The following is a 3,670-nucleotide window of genomic DNA, read 5'->3' on the forward strand; positions in this document are numbered from 1 at the left end:
CAAATTCTCATCTATTAGGAGCCCTATCGCAATTTAAAAAGAAAAAGGGGGAAGTGTGGGGGGATGGCAAGGCTCGACCGAATTGCTTGTTGTAGAAAATCCATTTTAAGCTTAGCACACGGTGTCCTTGACAGAACAAGGAATTTAACAAATCAACTCTGCGGTTAGCAAGAATGTGAAAAACAGGTTGCAGCTGGAGAAGAATGAGGGAGTATGGGCGGAGTTGACATTTTAGCTAGCTAGCCAATAATGAGCTCTAACTTTGCAATATGTAGTAGCTAATTAATCACTCTATAAATTGTGTAACCAAACTGTAATAAACGAAGCTTGCTTATCACTCACATTGAGTCGGCTGCATTCTTCCGCCGCTTCTCCAGGTTCGCGACCCTCGGGGCAGGACTTAGCCGATCGCCCCGACACTCCGGCATAAAAGCAAGACAAACAAAAGAGACAGAAGCAAGCTCCTCTGAAGCTGTCAAATCAGAACTATCAAAATCTTCATCCATGGGCCCTGGGAACAGGAAAAACACCCGCTTTGACATACAAAGCTCCCAGAAACTTCAAGCAGGAGGGCCTACACTCCTCTGTCTGCACCCTCAGCGCCGTTCTTCTACATCCCTGCCCTAAGTCCCTCTGCCTGCCTCGCGCCCTAACGGGGATCCGGACAGGACCCCTTCGAGCTGCCGTCGCGCCCGAGCAGAACTCAGTCCCCAGCAGCATCTCCCGCCCTCGTCACGACAGTCAGCCAAGACTGCAGCCACGTCCCGACCAGAGACGCTGGTAACCCCTTTCTGGCATTAAAGGGAATATCCATAAATGCTACAAACATCCCCTCAGCCCTGCCTCACTTTTAGTGTTCAGCCTGTCTCTGTGAGAGCACCATGAGGCCAGGGACCTCGCCCTGCTCCAGAAATGTGCAATTTATTCTACCTTGGCTTTTTCTCTTTCAGAGAGCCAGCTTCTGCTGCGTCCCTTCATTAATCCAGATCTGATCAACCTTTGGAGAGAAGCAGAGAAGAAGAACTCTTAAATCTGCCTGGCACTGACCACTGCCTGACACCCCAGCACACTGCACGACTGGGCACCAGCAGCACCTCTGCTTCACCCCCTCCCACTCCCGAGCGCCTGCCAGAGCCCCCCTCGCTGTCCTCCCCACTCCCCAGCTGCTGCTCTCCCTGCCCGGGAGCTGGCACGGGGCGGGGAGCGGGGAGGTTAATGGGCTGAGCTGGTCTGAGGATTTCTGCTCCCCTGAGGACCCTTCATCGAGGCCATTCCTCTCTGTCCAAAGCACGCAAGCCCCAGCCAGCTCACCCTTCGCCCAGGTCACTGAGACTCAGCCGGGCTTCAGGCAGTGGAAACCAGCAGGACGCCCGTCTTTGCTGATTCTTCAGCCAAAGCAGTGCAGCGCAACACCTCGCGGACTTGGGAAAAGTCCATCAGCAGCCCCACATACGACTCTGGTCTGACAGAGCCCGCCCTTCCTTCAGAAGAAGGACCTTGGTACCAGAACCCTTCTTCCGCTGAGAGGAGGCACGACCCACCCATGCGCGCAGTGCGAAGATGTCCAGGTGTCGGAGAGGTGGAGTCTGCTCCATTCTGGCTGGGGGACAGGACAACCACTGAAGTCCAACCTCAGGTCTTCCACCACGAAACAGCAATGTCGTTCAACCTCTCAACAGCCTTAAGAAAGAGGTAAATCTTGGAGCGGCAATTCTAGAAACAGGATACGACCCTCCAGGCAAGATGCTAACGTGGCCAGGAGTTGACTGGACGTGGCTGGACCAAAGCAATGGCACAGTTAGAGCTACCAGCGAACTTCTTCAGGCGTTGAGTGAGAATCCACCCACTCTGCCCCACAAGGCTCACCTGGAAGCCACCCCAGGGGTGTAGGACCCAGGGAAAGGGAAGACGGTGCCTGGAGGGACACACTTTTACGCTCCCCTCTTGCTCTGCGGGTGGGCAGGCAGGGAGCATGGGATGTGCAGGGACCCACGGCAGCCTCTCCCCGTCCCCGCCGGCAGCAGCTGCCCAGCCCCAGCCCAGACCTCACCAAGGGCTGCCCCGAGGAGCCCCGGGTCCCTCACCCCATGATCTCCAGCGGGCAGGTGGGTTGCTTCAGCCCCTCACACAGCAGCTGAAGTCCGGGGTCTCCAACGTCACCATCACCCAGGTCCAGCTCCTGCAGACTGGGGCTGAGCGCAGCGGCCAGGTCCCCGCAGCCAGCGCTGGTCAGCTGGAATATCGCAGCCTGCAGGGGAGACACACCAAAGGGACCATCAAAACATGACTCAAGGCCCTCACTGTCACCAGGACAGACGTCACCACCCAGCAGGCTCTCAATGGGCTGATGCCAGCATGCCACAGCCAGAAACCCTGCCCACACTCATGGGATCCAGTGCTTGGCCACGAGCTCGGTGCTGGAGTCACAGCTTGCTCCAAGCCCATCCCTCGGCGTCCTCCGGGCCCGTTTCTCCCCAGAAGGCAACAAAAGGCTCTTCTCAGCAGAGCAGAATGGAAGGACGTTGAGGTGCTGGAGCGTGTCCAGAGCAAGGCCATGAGGCTGGAGAAGGGTCTAGAACACACGTCTTATGAGGAGCGGCTGAGGGAGCTGTGGTTGTTCCGTCTGCAGAAAAGGAGGCTGAGGGGAATTTATCGCTCTCTACCGCTGCCTGAACACAGGCTGTAGTGAGCTGGGGGTCGTTCTCTTCTCCCCAGTGACAGGCAATAGGAGGAGAGGCAATGGCCTCAAGTCGCACCAGGGGACGCTTAGATTGGACATTAGGAAAAACGTCTTCACTGAAGAGTGGTCGAGCAGCGGAACCGGCTGCCCAGGGCAGTGGTGGGTCACCATCCCTGGAGGGGTTCAAAAACCGTGTGGACGTGGCACTTCAGGACATGGTTGAGCAGGCATGGTGGGGTTGGGTTGACGGCTGGACTTGATGACCTTTGAGGTCTTTTCCAACCTTAAAGATTCTGTGATTCTATGAACAGTTTTCTCACCCGAGTGTCTTCAACTTGCTCCTCGGATTCCCTACAGCTTGACGGAGCAGGGACAGAGGTGATGACTGTGACTGCTCTGCCGGGGCTGGCTGCCTGGAAGAGGGACCGAGGAGATGCTCTGCATGAGAGGTGGCACGCCGGATCCGTCACTAGTTGACAGACATCAGGACAGCACGTCAAGGAGCATCACCCGCCCAGGATGGTGTGCACTCCCACTTTGTTGCAGGTCATCTGAAAACCAGACGTGGCTCACGCCCTGCAGCGCTGGCTCAGACGTTCAAGGCATCGAGAGTCCTCACCAACGAGGCGCGCAGCGACCGTTCACCCGACTTCTGCACAGCTTCTGGCGCAACACGTGGCTCTCACCGAGGCCCGACGCGTACTGGTGTTGTACTGAGGAATAAGAAGGGGAATCAAAATGTGACATGATCATCGAAACAGCTGGGCTATTGCTGCTGTAGGTAATTTTGTAAAGCCCTACCCTTACTATAGTTAAGTTTCATAATCTTGTAAGTTTAAAATTCACCACAGAAACTAAGAAACAGGATTTTGAAGAACGTGTTACTGTTTCATGGAAGGATGAAGCTGTCCAAAGCAGAACCCCAGCGCGACGAATCGTAAGCGTAGCTAACGAGCTGTGAAAAGCTGCGGGGAATGCCAAAAGGAACAG

At 55.7% G+C, this 3,670-nt stretch overlaps 1 long non-coding RNA gene across 1 annotated transcript; it reads right to left on the reverse strand.

Annotated features, from left to right (window-relative positions):
* Positions 1 to 1,565: 1,565 nt before the first annotated feature.
* On the reverse strand, positions 1,566 to 3,269 carry LOC142363043 (uncharacterized). Its single transcript, XR_012765447.1, has 3 exons — positions 3,001 to 3,269; positions 2,085 to 2,248; positions 1,566 to 1,680 (listed from the first exon to the last, which is right to left on the reverse strand). It is a non-coding gene; the product is annotated as an uncharacterized LOC142363043 (long non-coding RNA).
* Positions 3,270 to 3,670: the final 401 nt, after the last annotated feature.

This window comes from Opisthocomus hoazin, chromosome 13 (genome assembly GCF_030867145.1).
Source record: "Opisthocomus hoazin isolate bOpiHoa1 chromosome 13, bOpiHoa1.hap1, whole genome shotgun sequence".
Classification (NCBI taxonomy): domain Eukaryota; kingdom Metazoa; phylum Chordata; class Aves; order Opisthocomiformes; family Opisthocomidae; genus Opisthocomus; species Opisthocomus hoazin.